This window comes from Vanellus vanellus, assembly GCF_965231255.1.
Source record: "Vanellus vanellus genome assembly, chromosome: 18".
Lineage (NCBI taxonomy): Eukaryota > Metazoa > Chordata > Aves > Charadriiformes > Charadriidae > Vanellus > Vanellus vanellus.
The window spans coordinates 10964798-10981780 of record NC_138923.1 but is presented as its reverse complement, the minus strand read 5'-3'; positions in this window follow the sequence as shown (position 1 = coordinate 10981780).

The window sequence follows — 16983 nt, the reverse complement described above, 5'->3', positions numbered from 1 at the left end:
CGGCATGGCACCGGCCGCCCTGACAGATCAGAAATAAAAGCACGGCGTTACACCGACAGCACCAACGTTTGCCAGAGAAGGTCAATATATTTTCACTGTCAGCTCTTGGGAGGTTTCTTTTAACATGGTTTAATTGGGTTTTAGCACCGGTGAAAGCCCTGGAGAGAGATCACTTGTGCTCAGTCACAGAAGAGTTACGAGCACTGACAACGGTAACGTCCCTCTTCGCACAGTCAACGTAGGAACCAATTCTCTCCTCCCTCTCTGCCGGGCTAGATCCAGGAGCCAGTCCCCCCTGTTCTTTCTCTCGTTAGTTCAATACACAGTATTTTGCCTCCCAAAAGTTCCTCTCCTCTCGCACTGTTAATAGTGGGTGAGACAGACAGGTGGTGTCACCAACCGGTGGCACAGGAGACCTACTGGTCCTGGAGAAACTGCCTGGATCTGCTTGTCCTCCTTCCTCCCTCATGGGTGTTCGCGACCTGGCCTGACCAGAGCCGTCTCATTCTCTCCCTCTCCCCTCCACCGCTCCACGTCTCTGAGGACCTCCAGCTCTTCTCAACCACACTAATTTAAACCATCTTCCCGTGAGTGGGGTGCTTGGTGGGCAAGTTTTGACCACCACCCTACCTGTACTGTTCTTGAGTCGGCTTATCCCACCCTGAGCTACGGGGACGCCCTGCATCCCAGGTAACTCACCGACATCTTAAGAGTAAATAGATAACCGGCATTCAGTTGTTTCCAGAGATTGCTCTCCCAACCTCTGCTCTTCCTCAGCTGCTTCATACTCACCCTGACTCACAATTATCAGAAAGAAGGAAAGAATGAAAACAAACAGCAGGAGCAATTCCTTTTCTTAAAGACAAGCGACAAACTGTTCTCAAAACAGCTGCTTGAATATTAACTAGAGCAGAAAAATCATCCAAACCCAAAGTCCAGGCAAGTCAAACACACCCTGTCGATTGGAGGAAAATGGCTTCATCATCCTTTACCAAGTTAATATTCTCCCCGTGCGTGCCAAGCCAGCCAGGGAACAGTGAGGGAAAGCGCGCTGCTTTTCATTTCCTGAGCACTTCTTAAACTATGGAAGATTCAAATTCATCATCCCAAACATGGCGTCAACCATGTCTCTGCCTCGTCTGCCCTGCTTCTCTCTAAGAACCTCAGTCTGTTGGAGCTCCGTTGTGGCCATTTTCCGTGTTTTAGAAAGGATTATTCTTGAGAAATGCGCAGCCCCACGTGCAGCAACAAAAGGGATATTTTCACCCCCGCGCATATTACGGTCAACGAATTTCTTTAGTTTCCTGTAGCCTGGGATGGGATTTCAAAACGTGTCAGATCTTTCCAAGATGCCGTTCCTGTTCCCGCTCCCCACCCTCTGCTCTTCAGGGTGATCCTTTGGGGAGGCTGAGACTGACATCTATTTCCTTGCCAAAGAGTTTTCCTTTCCAGCACCTACACTTCCCCTCGCGCTCATCGGAGGCGCCGGGAGCGCGGAGCTGCTGGCGCTCACTCCTGCTGAGCGAACGCACCTTGTTTGATGGGGGCGGAGAGTGGAAGAAATCTGCTTCGCATCAGTTTTTGTGAGTCTGGTTTGCAGGAAGGGCATTATTTCTTAGAGGATGAGTCTGTTTATTGGCTGGGGATATTTCTAGTGCGTTTATTTTTTGTTGTTGTGAATTTTGGATTAAAGGCATCTCCTTCCTCCTGACAGTTGCTGGCAGCATGGTGGAAAAATATGATTAATTAAAGTGTGACTATGAATCCACTCAGAGGCTTAGTCTGTTCCTCCTCTAACATTAAACAGAGAAAGGGCCATTTAACAAAGTTCAGATGTTCAAGCAGATTTCAAAGTACACTGCAGTTCAGCTCAGCACGACTAGGAGGTTCAACCTTCAGCGTTTAAAGGCTACGAGCCCTCGGAGAGAAGAGACTTCTGCTTCTGCTCCAATCCCAAATATAGAAATAAATAAATAAGAGAGAAATAACCAAGCCATGCTCAAAGACAGCACAGCAGAAATACACCGGCCACCTGAGGGGCTCCTTCTCAGCCTACGTGACATTTTTACCTTTGTAGACAGTTCAGCCGTCGAATACGTGCAGTCCTGTTGCACTGAGATTTTTAGATTAAAACAACACATTCTGGCTGCCGCTCTGAGAGAAGCCACTGGAAATCCTGGAAGACCTTCAAAAATGAACAGTGTAATACTTGAAAAAGAGACACAACTTTACTAAATTGAAAAATTTGAATTTCCTAACATGGACTTAAAAGGTACTACTGAATCTTTAATGACTGCAATATAGAGATGGCTCAATCTGAGAAGGGCTGAAGGTCTTCCTTTGAAGAAGCCAAACTTTAAAAAAAAAAAAAGAAAAATGCCTGCTACATTCCAAGGTCACAGAGGGTTTCATGAAACTCCGCAACCCTCCTGACTCTGACTTCCTAAATGATAGTCGCTTGTTAATCCAGAGCACCTACTTGAAACCGAACATAATTAGCCGGGGAAAGGAAAAACATGCCAGACCAAAAAAGTATTTCTACAACAAAAGGTTGCGAGGAACAATGTGCTGCAGATAGAGATGGGAAACGGGCCATTTATTTATTTCAAGAGCACAGAATTCTTATTCATTAAATGATACTTTTAAGCTTGACATGTTTTGAGCTGTTTGGTATTCCACAGCCTTCCGAGGGACTGACAGCTTGGAGGAAAGGATCAAGCGCGGGAAGCACGGGCTCTGGCACTCGGCGGCATCTGCGGGGCCAGTGGCTAGCCCACCTTCCCAAGCCAGCTCTCATCCCATTCATCTCCCATTTCCAGCATCATCTTCAACCCCCCCCCCCCAGTCAGTTCCTCTGTCTGCACCACATCTCGGACCACCCCCCAGACCCTCCGCTAGTGAACAACTCTCTCCTTAATGACCAGAGTAAACCTCTGCTTTGAATGCTGAATATTGTAGGAGGCGACCTGCTAGACAAAGTGTCCCGTTTTAAGAGGGCCAGGCCACAAGGAGGCCCCAGCACAGGCGAGGCTCAGAGGGTTTAAAACCAGCAGGGGGTTGTATGGCACAGCCCAGCGCTGGCGTTGAAGCTGCTGCCCGAGCGCTGGTGGCCGGCAACCCTCCACGCTGGACACGCGCTGCAGCCTAAGCCTGGGTTCTTGTCAAGCCTACACACAAACGTGACGTGAAAGAAACAGCCCTTTGCTTCTTAAAAAAATAAATACACCAATAATTCTCTGTTGGTAGGCAAGAACCCAGGCTATAGGAAAGCGGCTGAACAGATAAACTGTCAGGCAAAGCCATAAATTTAGACGGTGCAAGTCTAGGAATGTAAATTTAAAATTAAACATTTGAAATTTGGGTGAATGTAAAAAAAATATATATAAACTCTTTGAAAAGAGAGTAGTTATTAGAGATTATAAATCTGCATGCTAATTCATGTGATTTCTATTGACGTTTTCTTTCTAATTAAGTTTTTATTCATTTTATTGCATGCAGATAAATTCTAGATAAGAGCATTGTGATGTGCAGCAGGCTTAATCCAACAGAAACCCCCTAACATGCAATTTAAGGATCTCCGATTCATTAATAATCCTAGGAGCATCTTGTTTAATCTAGTTTATTTGCATGGGACTGAGTACATCTGAGCAAGACAGGGTATGGCAGCCGTTGTCTTCGCTTTAGAGACACCCTTTGGTGTGTCCACACCAGGCACCCTGTGGGGATGGAGCTCCTTTCAAGAGCATTCTCCATCCTCTGTCCATTTACTGGGCAGGTAAAGACTGGACAATCCTAGAAAGGTCTGTTTCCCCAAGATTCCAGCATGATCTGTCCTCTCTGCAGGCATTTTGATAAGAAAATAAAATTAGTACCCAGACACTATCCTTCTCATCAACCCATCGATTCACCTACTGTCAGTTTCAATAATAAATTAGATCAACATGAATTATTGTGTGTGCGAACAGATGTCAAATCACAATATTCTATGGACAAATCAGATGGGCGTTTCCTAGAAAAACAGTATTTATCCATAGTTGGTAGAGAAGGTGCATCTGCTCATCCAGAAGCCAAAAGAGAGAAGTCTCCCAATGAGGCTTGGAAAATACAACTGTTTCGTGGACTAAATCCTGAAAAGAATTGGTTTTACTCTGGGAAACAAATACTACTTTTTTTTTTTTTTCTTGTTCTGTGCTCTATCCAACTGCTTCCTCTTCAATAGATCCAACTGTAAGAAAGCCTAAAACTTCCTCAAACTTTGTAGCTTACAGTGTATTGGCACAAGACAATATTTTGTGGCCATGACCCATCTCTAGTTTTGTCCATGAAAGACAACATCTGAGGCTTACAAGAGAACGCAAAGACTATCACACCCAGCTAACATTTGCTAGACAACAAAACCCTGCACCCATGCTAGGACCTTCAAACAAGATGCACCAATACATTCTCCCACTCTTGCCCCAGACCTCCCTTTCCCCCGTAAATCTCCCTGACTGGGATCCTCGGGTGCTAATGGAAAGCAGCAGAGACCTGTTGGGTGATTGACTCCTCCAGCACATCCTCGAGGACCGTGTCAGTAACGGGAGAGCTTTCACCGCTTCTCGGGGCAGCCTGCTCCAGACTGACACATTGGCGTACGCAGGGAATTTCCTGATGCCTGGATTCCTGCACCTTCCCACCTTGTCCCACGTTTATCTGTCAATTATCCACCCTAAATTCTTTCACCTCCCCACTGTTGACACCCTTTAAATACATGGTTATGAAATTAATCTTCTGTTATCTCTCAGCCGACCTAGATAACAGAACTGGCGGTGCTCTGCGCTCCGTTCAGCTTCTCGAGAACTTATTCAGCCAGAGATGTTTCCCAAACTCCGAATTTGATCCTATCGAGGGGCTATGTTTAGATCACACATCAGGGCCTCGTCAGACGCCATCCCAAAGAGCATCTGTCATGGCTTTATTCTACGTTGCTGCCTCCAATCTAGCTTGTTAACCATTCCCAAAAATGAGCATATTTTAATTACTGTTTTCTGAGAATTGGGATTATTTTCCTTCTAAATGTATTCGTCTGATTATCTCCAGGATGAAATTCATTTGGTTAATTACCATCCTTTTAATTTGTTTAAGACTATGTTTCTGTTTTCCGTGCTGTAACACCTCCCTGCTAGCTCTTCCTGCATTTATTCAGTGTCTGACAGGCTCCCATTTTGGGGAACAAACAGAAGATTTCCATAAAAACACACACCGAACGCAGCCTTGCAGGCAGAGCCTGCGATCTCACCCCAAACCCAGTGTAAGGGAGAAACATCATTCCAACATACACACTGACTGCTCACGTTTATCACTGGAGGTCCCCATCTGGTGCCCGTTTGGGTTTGAGCCGCACAGCCCCCAGCGCTCCCACCAGCCGAGAGCCACCGGCCGTGGGCAGGGACGGGGGGCTCTCCCCACATCCACAGACTCGCGAGGACTCACAGCCCACCCGCAGCCACCCTGGACCCTCCCTCGGCTGCTCCAGCTCCCGCCTGTCCCCAGGTGCCGTCACACCCCGGGGGGCACTCACAAAGGTCTCACACAAGTGGAGCCTCCACCGGACTGTCCTCCATGCCCTTGGCCTCCCCCCTCCGGGCGTCCCGCACCCCCTCAGCCTCCAGTGCCGCTCCCAATCTCTATACGTAGTCCAAGCTATCCTCCTGTCAGACACAATCGTTTATAACATCTCATTCATTTGCCAAAACCTGGGAGTTTTGTACCTAATGCCCAGCTTATTCTATCATCGTCTTATTACCACCCTGAAACAGAGGTAGACGAATTCCAATTTCATTATCAAGATCTCGGTTCCAGTCAATGACGCACATACTGGAGGAAACCTAATGTAATGTTATTAGTTTTCCAAACCCTCCCAATAATAAAAAAAAAAAAAAAAAAAATCTTCCACAGATAATGCAAACGAGACCAACTGAGACATTAGGAGAAATTTCAAATATTCTTAAGCCGGTGGAAAAGCCTCCCAAAAGGAAAGGTCATGGCACCTAATAAAATTACACGCATAGACTTGAACTGCAGTAACACTAGAGAGCATCCAATAGTTTGGGAAAAACTACGGAGCTGTACGCGTTTACTGCGACATGTAGGACGCCGGCTGTCCTAGCTGCGTGGGCAGGCGCCCTGCTCTCGCTCTTCCCTTAGCAAGGACGATTCCCCTTCAGCTCACAAGAAATCAGTGCGGCAGCTCAGGATGCACTCCCAGGGCGGCCCCTCTGGTCCGCCCCTGTGTCCCAGCGCAGCCCCCGTGTCCCCACAGCCTCTGCTGCACCCACCTTTCTCTTCCACGCCAACGTGCTCCCCTCTTACTCAGAAAGCCGTTTGTCCCCCCAATAGGGCACATTTTCCAACCAGCTTTGTTGTTCTGCAAATTCTGGGATATAAAGAATTACTGGCTGAATATAAATCAATTTAGTTCACTGGGAGAGTATGTGTTTTATGCGGTAGAGGTTTTCAAAGAAAAGTAATTAGTTGATTTGGCATTTTAATCTTCAGAAAAATAAAGAAGCTATTTTTCTGCTAAGAGGATGTGTTTGAAGACATAAACATATGCTGTAGTTTCTGAAACTATATTAAGAAATACTGTTTATCGTCGAGATGCGGCATAGCTGATAGTCATTTCTATTGTCTCAAGAAGATTCTTTGCGATAAAGATCTCACCTCAGAGACTGCTTTTTGCTTTCCAAAGTGCCTGACTAGAGGCTTCAGAAGAGCCCGGGAGGTCCGTGTCTCTGCCGGGCAGGCTGCTTCTGGGCACCGTTATGAGGAGATGGAACAAACGGGATCGAGGTCAGGATTCAGACCGACCTTGGCGGCAGTCAGGACGGTGGGTGCATCTGGCCGCTGTTGCACAGCCGGCGAGAGTCCAGGGGAAGGTCTGGGACCTGCTTTTAGCTCACGGGGGCTCAGGTGTCCACCGTCCTTCCCCGCGCATGCGGCCACCAGCCCCGCTGGGCACAGGGCGTTGCGGTGAGACGGGCAGGTCAGCCCCGGCGAGCCCACGCTGCGGCTGCCACCCATTCCTCCGTGGCGGAACTCATAGAATCACAGAATCGTCTAGGCTGGAAAGGACCTTTAAGATCATCAAGTCCTACCATTAACCCGGCACTGCCAAGTCCACCACTCAGCCATGTCCCTCAGCACCACGTCTGCCCATCTTTTCAATACCTCCAGGGATAGTGATTCCACCGCTTCCCTGGGCAGCCTGTTCCAATGCTTGATTACCCTTTTGGTGGAGAAATTTTTCCTAATACCCATCCTAAACCTCCCCTGGCACACCTTGGGACTGCCCAACTCAGGACTGTCCATCTGGCCGCTCTCATATCGCAGCAAACCCCTACCAGGGAAAGAAAAAGTACTTTGCTGCTGCCGGTGTCTGAGGAACGGAGAAGCTCGTTCTCGCTGGAGAGCCTGCAGGAGCTCAGCCCGGCCGTGCGGGACGATTCAGAGCGACTGACCCACCTCTGGGGACCGTTGCCTAAGGTGCCACTGCTTTGCAATTTGTTTTCCTCCCTCGTTGCAGCGGGAATATCTGAAGGCGAAAGGCTGTGTTGTGCTTTGTGAGAGAATCGGCCCGTCCCGCTGGTGAGTCTCATTTGCCCTCCCTACGTCCGTGTCATACAAAAAATAATTTCCCCCTTACTCCTTTTGTTGATTTCACACATTAACACCCTGGGCGTGCTCGGCAGAGACAAACCCAAGCTAGCCGGCAACACATCTGAGTGTGCTTTCCCCCTACTCCCCGCCAACGACTCATTTAGCAGCAGCACGGCAATTAGCAAATCGATACTCCATTCAGTCACGAACGTTTCGTCTCGACCATTACTTAAGGAACGTCTCTCGCAGCCTCTTCTTTGCCTGGACGAAGGATAAGGCAGAAAGGCCGCTCTGGCGTTAGGTTATCTGACTGATTTAGGATGATTCCTCTTCAGGCCCACGCGGTATTTGCAGGATGTTTCAGGCCAGGTATAGCCGGTGTGGATATGACACTCTACTAATAAGCACCTCTGTGCCAGGGAGCGTGCACATAAACACAGTCGCAGAGAAGTGCACGCTTGCTTTCTTGCTTAATATCATACCACCCACCTGACTAAAACAGAGCCTGACACATGTCATAAGGAATTACTCTAAGAACGCAAGGCCCTTAGGCATTGAAGCCCCATTTGTATTCCAGTCGTATTAACCAAAAATAAAATAAATAAGTAACAATCACATCTTCTTTGCTCTGAAAGGATTTTCCAGCCATTCAAGTGCTTACTACGTGGCTGTTACAAGCTCCCTTACGGGAAGTGCAAGGGCAGCAAAGGGGAAGAAAAGCAGAGACAAAGTGAACAGCAGAAATCACGACGGAGAGATTATTCCAATTTGCTGCATTTGAGTTTGTGCCGGAAGACTCAGCCCTCGCCCGGCACAGCCCCACGCGCTCCCGCCCCGGTCCCCGTCGGGCGCAGCGCAGCAGCCCCGCCGTCTTCCCCGAATTCTATAATTAGCATCAGTGATTATTCAAGCAGGAATCAAAACACTGCCCATCTGCAGCGTCCAGGGCGGGAGCAGTCTGCTTTCTTTTCATGTTATTTAGAATAAGAGCTGCACTTGCCAGTTGTTGTTGTGGAAAACCACTCCGTTGCACGCAGAGGAGCAAGGAGGGCAAGACACTATGTGGACTCGGGGAAAGTCACCACCTTTCCGAGTCATTAGAGAGTGGCAACAGCAAAAATTCCCTAAGCCCAGAGCAGAACCAGCCACATTCCTTCCCACCTTCTCCAGAAAACTGAAAATCGGATGTATGTGTTACTAAATTAAGTAGCAGGAATTCTTTTCGCGGGGAATACGAGTGATGAAAGCTGTACAACACCACTTTCCTAATCCGCCCCACACAGTAACTCCCTGGTTTGTTTGCGTGTGTGCGTGCGGGTTGTGTAAGCCATAATTATGCAATCTCACAATTTACCATTGAGCAGATTCTCAGCGTGTTACAGCTCAGCAACAGACATCAGCTTATGACCGTAACAACAAGGCTCCATTTTCCTGCAAACTTACCGACACAGAAGAACGTGACCTCTCGTATCATGGAAACGGGCGGTGCAAAGGTGAGCTCCAGGAAAAGGGGCCACTGCTGACAAGATTTCCTAGCAATGCACGGGACTGGGACCTCTTCCTAGTAAATGGAAAATTAAGCTGACCACGGGAGCGACAGGTAGAACCTTTAAAATAGGTCTGTGCCGAGGCTGCTATGAATTGGATGCCATGACACAGAAAAATTGGAGCCCCGTGACCTCATAAACAGCAGAACAAACAACTACCCAGAGCTAGACACTTGACTGAGATAAAACATTTTCCAGTGCACTTTTTGATACAACTAATAGATAAAATCACTGGACAAAAGAGCCCATCCTACGTAACCTTCACAAACTGCTGAATTTGATGACATTTGGGGGGTGGCAAGCGATTAGTCACTCAAATAATTTTTCAACAAGTAACTAATGAAGAATTCTCAGTAGATTTTTCAGATGAGACTAAGTATAATTTTCAAGGTGTACAAATCGTTGTAAACAATGGTCAGATTACAAGAATAGCTGCAACGCCCATTCACAATATTTATTAGAGTAGGAGTTTACTAATCACTGCTTCAAACAGTTGGCCTGCCCTAATCTCCATAGAGGTATACAATGGGTTTTGAAGATCTATTTATGTTTAACTCGATTATAAGGGTGAACACAGTTAGGAGTCAATTTCTCCAATATATTTTACTGATACCAAACAAACAGCGTTATTCTTTAAGTCCCAATAGCACAAATCAAATTTAATCCTGCATTCTTTATACACTGACATTTATAGAAAGAAAAAAAAAATAAATAAGAGGAAGAAAAGCATCCAGAAAAACTACTCAGAGCTGAATGATGCTTTTTCAGCTTACTGATGACAAGGTCTGTAGTTTTAATACATCACATAGGAGAAAACAAAAATGCCAGAGATGCAGGCGATACAGCATTCGTCCTGTTCTGAAAATACTGACACATTGCTCTAACCCGTAACGTATTGGAGTCAGGAACAAGAATGCCACATGCTGATTTGGAACCAAGGAGGATAATGGGCTGGGTGAAGTCAGGGACTGTGGAAATATCTTAAATGTTTAAGGGAATTTGATTCTTCCAAAACCTTCAGAATTATGATTGGATTGGTGGAATTATTTAGGTCAGGTCCTGTTCTGCATTTTAATTAAAAAAAAAAAAAAAAAGTAAAATCGAACCTGAGTTTCAGAACAGCAAGGCCAGGACAGGTAGCCCGGGAAGCCACCGATGAGTCTTCAAACCACAGGCAGTGGTGTAGGACTAAAACAATAAGAGTTCCCATTCGGTTGCCTGTGAGCAGCCTGGTGACCGAGTCCTCTTCTCAGCAGCGGGTGCTTAACCCGCGCAGAGCTGCCGGGCCAGCACACGGGAGGGGACGGCCTCCCCAGGGCAGGCGTGGACGGGACACTTTTCTTCCTCTTACGCTTTTTCTCCTCTCTATAAATGTCAGTGGGGGACAGAGAGCCTGACTGCCCTTCGCAGAGGTCCCTGTGGCGGGGGCTCGAGGCACGCGGGCCGGGAGGCGCAGGAAAAGCTGCCGTCACCACCGGTGCTATACCTGTTGTGTGGGTAGAGAGAGGAGATCCCCAAGCTGTCAGTCAGAGCTGCAGTCATACGGAGGATTTTTTTTTTTTCATTTCTAAAAGTTGTTATTGGAAAATGTCACTATTCATTGCCAAGAGTTCCCGTGATGCAGTAACTCTCATTACACCTAAGCCCTCTCAGCACAAAATAGCCACACACTGATAACCTGACTATATTTGCCGCAGCTGCTCTTCCGTAGACTGCACTCCTGTACAGTCAGGTTATTTTACATGCTTATTAGCCCCATTATTTTATAACTCGTTCCTCTGTGTCATGCTGACTCTATATCACTTCATTTTAACAAAAGGATGTGTTCCTCTGAGACAAGAAGGGATGAGGAGTCTCGGAGATGGAGAGGGCGGGTGGAGTAAAGGCAGCGGGCCGCGTTGTGCCTGGGCTGAGGAGCGCCCGGCGGCGGGAGCCCTGGAGGCCCCGTTCCCACGGGAACCCTGAAGCCTCTGTCCCCATGGGAGCCCTGGAGTCTCCGCTCTGCTGCTGCTGCTCCCCCTGCCCCGGAGGGGCCCCCCAGAGAGCTGTGCCCCAGACGGGTGCTCCCAGGGGAGCGGAGGTGACAGCGAAGCGGGAGGGCGGCAGCCTGCGCCCTCCTGGGCGCCACCGAGGAGCACTGTGCTCCGACGCAGAGCATCGTCCCTCTGCTCGAGGTTTGCTTGGCCCACGCCACTTCAACGTGGCTGGAACGCCACAGAGCCGCGGCACCTGACACAGCTCTTACAGCCGTGGCGCTAAGGCCCCGACCATCAGCACCGCTCACACCGGCGGCTTGGCCGCCCTGGAGAGGGAAAAGGTGCCGACAGTTCACGGCCTGTGCCGCTGCACACAGTGCTCGCAGCAGGTGCCCCCGTTCCGCTCGCTCGGGAACGCTCCCTGCTGAAAAGTCTTCCAGCAGCCCGCCCGCCCCTCTCCTCCCTCCTCCTCCGCCCCAGAATTTCTCTGAAGGCCCCGCAAGCGCAGGATGTGGATGCCACCGAACTCACAGCTCCGTGTTCCTCGCGGTTCAGTCCTTCGCAGCCGCGGCCCCCCTAAGACACCGCTCTCACACAGAACACCGATGCCGGTGCTTTCAAGAAAAACAGGTGTAGCGACGGTGTTTCTTCCAAAGGCGCACTAATGTACGTGTGCAATACATTTATCGGGAAAGCCTCAAGAAGGGATATAAACCATGGAAAAGAGTCAAAGAGGAGTCTCTCTAGCTGGAAAGGACAAGGAGAGACGACATGACAAATGTCCCCTTAGCAAATTATCAGCAAATAATGCGCAGTAAAATAAGAAAGAAACCATCTGTTTCTATTTACTGTCTTTTACTAAAATGGCCATGGAATAGATAATAAAGATGAAAGATAACTACCAATAGATTAAAAAGCGTTAGTGATATAAATTACATACCACACATCTCACTCTGTCCGTGGAACTCGTTGATACAAGATGTAATTGAGAACAAAATCTTCACACGAATCAAACAGGATTATTCTTTTTTTAAGACAATGACCTTTTTTATAACATTCCGAAGAGATAACCAAGCTCTGGAGCCAGGGAATAAACCGACCTCGAACCGGCTCCAGGCACGGGGCTCCGTCACTCTGACGTGCTCTTGTCGTTCTGTTTTCTCACTCCTCCGCCATCAAAACGTTTGCTCTAAGCGAGGGGTGCGCGGAGGCGCTGCCTGTTGTGCGCGAGGGTCGGAAATAAGGCTAAGAAAGTGAGGGATAGCCTCAACGTGAGAGGCTTTATCTAAGGAGGGCGAGACACCTCACCTTGGTTTATACAAAGAGAGAGCTTTAGATATAAAGGCATCAAGTAAGAAAACGTCTCTCAAGTGCACGTCAGAACAGGTACAAGAGGGCCATGATAATGAAAAAAGACAAATAATTCTTTGCCCTTTTCTTGCAGCTTTCACTTAAGGACTTGGAATTGCTTTATGAATCCGTATCGCGGAAGCTGCCAACAGCCTTGGGAAGCAGCAATGCTCTACAAAGATCATAAGCCACATTTAAGAGCTGAGAGTTAATAAAAAAAATCAAATGCAGAAGTCAGCTGATGATTTTTCCTAAGTTACACGTTTTGTCAGAACATGTTAAAACAGAATTAAAATTATTACCCACTCTGTAGGGCTCAAATGTCATTGTAAACGAAGCCAGGAGTAACTAGTTAAAGGAAGAAGGATTGAGGAGATTAATATTAGCTAGACTTGCTTCCCTAGATGGCTCATAGAGCTTCTAATAGAATGGGGATGCAAGAAAGCAATTAAAAGGACTAACTTAAATAAATCTCTGAGTGCTGAAAGTTTGCCAGAATATACCTCTAAATTCTTCTGCAATGCAACTGGGCCCCTTCCTCTAGGGACTTTCTAACAGCCTTTCAGACATCAGGATAATTATTGCAAAGTGTGACCCAGACTGTGGTTACTGGTATAATCAAGAAAACCCCTTGAGGTTCCAGCATTAGACACAATCTCACCAGCGAAGCAGACTTTCAGCTGTTGGCTAACATTTTTGTAATGACTAAACTTCAATCACATTCTCTGCGACCGGGCGATGCACCCAGCGGGTCGGGGCTCCCATCGCCTGCTGCAGGACGGCTCACCCAGACCGGCTTCGGTGTCCGTTCTGGATCGGCCACAACCACAACCAGAGGACTCCTGGCAAGGAGCACACTCAAGGAGATGGGAAAGGGGCGAAGACAGATAATGGGTGGAGAGAGCCAATGTCTAAACGCTCTTCTCGTGAGGGCAGGACACGGCTAGTGAAGTGCTCCTGCCTTGGCAGACTGGGCACTGCTGCTCCCTCGCAACATTTTCTAAACAAAACTTGCTCCCCCAATGTTTCAACTCCTCAAATCGACCGAGTGTTTTATCTCTTTGGGAAGCTTAAAGACTGTAGTGGATTTGCTGTTTTCTGGTGCACTGGGAACTTCCACTGCTGGGATATAAATCCTTGCTTGGTTCTAACGTGCAATCTCCAATTTAAGCAAACAGGGAGTAAGGAAAGAAATTAAATACTAATAGCATCCAAATTCTTCCATCTTCTACCCACCCCCTGCCAACCCTCCTCCCTTCTCCCTAATCCACAAGGTCTGAGCGATGATCAGTGAATAATTAATTCTGGGTGAGCTGGAGAGGTTTCCTGCAGAGAGCCTCCGCAGATGCCATCTCCGGTTCGGGACACGCATGGTCGGCATTCCGCTGTCCCCCGTGGGTGCCTCCGGTACCCGCACCCACCACGGCACTCCCACGCACGCAGCCTGGCGTCACCCCGCTAATTACACTTTGTTGGTCAAACCCTCTGTGCTCACCAATACAGACGCTGCACAAACAACACGTGCTTCCACGTTTACGTAGAGCATTAGTAAAAGGTATAGTGAAAATATAGTGAAATCGTGAACAATGCCGGTGATTAAAGCTACTAAGCTATAGCATTAAAGCAACCGTTTCAGCAGGTATCAAAAGAAATAAAAAATGCCACGCACTGGTTTTTAAACCATGCAAACCTGATCTTCTGAAAGCACAAAAGTTAAAATAAAAGAGAGTTCACAAACAGCCAAATTTTATACCTCAGTCTCCTCCACTGATGCGGAATGTGACTGTGTAGGAGAAATGACACACTGCAAATGTCTCTTTCCTTTACAATAGCCCTAAGCTGAACCTCTTGATCCAAGTAGCACCAAATTCAAGCAGCTCGCAACTTCAATGCAGATTTTCTTCTTACTGTTTTTTAGCAACAGCCAGGACTTCAGTTGTTTGTATGTCACAAGGTAGCAGGAGACATTTTTTATTGTGATTGAAGATGCCAAACATCTCTCTCTCTCTCTCTCTCTCTCTCTTTCTCTTTCTCTCTCTCTCTCTCACACACACACACACACACACACTCTCTCCAGGCTCCAGATTCGAGAGACCCGGATAACTGAGGGACATCTCCGAAGCACCTGTGTCTCACCCCGCACTAGCGGCAGAATGGGTCTTTCTGTGCCCGGAGGGAGAGCCGCTGCGCGGCGCGGCGCGGCGGCTGATCGGGAGCAACACGGGAGACACGTTCCTCCTCGTTGGGGAAATGTCACAGCCCGGCTGACGCGGAGCCTGCCCCGCAGCCTGGATTCGCGTCCCGACAGCACGGCGCTGGCCCCTCCGTAGTGCCCAGGAGGATTATTCCCAGGCGGAGGAGAAACGGCAGATTCCAAGCTGAGCTAATGGCAGCCCCCAGCTCTGCGTTTCAGTTCTCAGAAGCAACGCGTTTTTTAAAAATTTTGTTCTCACAAGAAAAAAGAAAATAAATCCTTCTCTCTTTCTCTCTCCGTACATATACATATCATTTAAAGTGTTACTATATAGCAACAAACACACCCATAATAGAAGAAATCTCCCCACACAGCAAGGACAGCGAAATATTAATTATTCAAGGTACATACAAGAGAGTTATGTAAATCATTTGGTGAGTACCGCAGGAGCACTTTGCAGAGGGACTCCTATGGGGAAGAAGCACCGAATGGTTCAACCAGGGGATGTGTGTAATCTCTCCCGTACAGCCGTGGAGCGCGGGGGCTATTGTACACGGCCAACGTAATCCCAGAGACATTTGTAAATGGGAGCAAAGGGGACAGTCTGATATAATACCCACGGCTTTATAATTACTGAGACATTTGCATCATTTTGTGAATGAATGCCACCCTCCTGCACGCTATCAATCATGCACAATGCATGCCACGTCCCTTTCTCATATAATTACTTATATAACACACGTGGATTAATGCTAAATTCATATTTCTGGCTTTAATTCAAATCAGTTAAGTATTTTTAACCAGATTATATTTTAATTCCAGCTGAAATGCACTGGTTTAATTCAATTAAAATCAGTTCTTGCCTCTTCTCATCACACCTGACCTGAATTTTGCTGAAGAGAAGCTAAGTGAGATATTCTGTTGTTGTACTGAAAATCAAAATTATAAACACTCCCAACCAGATACACAAGATCATCATATCAGTATCATATGAAGATATCCATACACGAACAGTCTACTTGAAATCTCTCTAATAATCATTCGCGAAGAGGCTCCATATCATAAGGCATTATTAAAGAGTATGGAAAGGAGGAAGGACAGAGGAGCATATTTTTCCTCCCTCTGTTTTTAAGTCCCCTCCCAGCTGATGGATGAACTTGACATAGTTATTTTACATTCACAAGTCTTGAACATCATTATACCCAGTGCTCTGTACAACTCACTGCCAGCAGTGAGCTCAGTGCACAGGCTGCCTCCAGCTACAATCAACGGATTTCTGCGCACGATCACTGCAATATGAAATTGGATAACAAGATATACATGTCAAACACGCGTGTCTTCCAGCTCTCCGAACAAAGGCTGGAAAGCTTTGCCCACCTCCGTTGTTATATGTTCACTTACAACTCTGTCTCTGCCCCTCACACAGATTTTCCAATCAAGGTTTTACAGAGTTTCAATAAAGAACGGAGAGAAACTTGTTTTTAAACGTTTTCTCCTTCCAAAAGAGAAAGACATCTATTGCTAATACTAATTGCCAATAGAAACGACAGAGTAGAGGACAGAAAGGTTTGCTCCACCGAGCAATGTACCTCTCCTCTGAGATGGGAAATTCCATTTTGAAAGCTGGAAAACCGCGGCCGATGCCAGGCGGATATCCCTTCCCAATGCCTACCCAGCGCCAGGGGCGGAAACTGAGAGTACAGCGGGACATTCGATCTCATTAAATGCATCTGCACGCTGCCATTGAAAGGAAAAGCCCTTCTGCTGCCATCTTCCCGTACTCTGCAGTTACACGAGTTGGTTCAGTGCCCTAACCAAACAGAAACCCACCCCCCCAATAATAATTTGCCATTGCATCAACGTGCTGACCTTCCTAAGATCGCGCGATGATGGGATCTGCTGCAAGGGGGCACGTGGCCAGGAGACAGTGGGCTGGGGAGAGCGTGACTGTTCCTCCCAGTTTTAAAGGAATATTTTCATCATGAGCAGTTTTCACTGTGTGCCAGAATGTTTAAGCCCGGGATAAAAGTATCTTAGGCTTTGTTGTAAACAAATAACAATTAAAAAAGCAAACAGAGAGTCTAGAACTAAGAGAAAGCATCTTCTGCTATAAAAGCTGTAGTGACGGCATTTTCTTTCCCTTTTTTTTCCTTGAGTTTATTGACGTGAGGAGTAACGGTAATGTAATTGCACTGAAATTCATGCACATGAAAATCTCACCAGGGCGAAGTGAGAATAAATGGTCTGTTTGGAAACAAAATGTTAATGCCATGGAGCA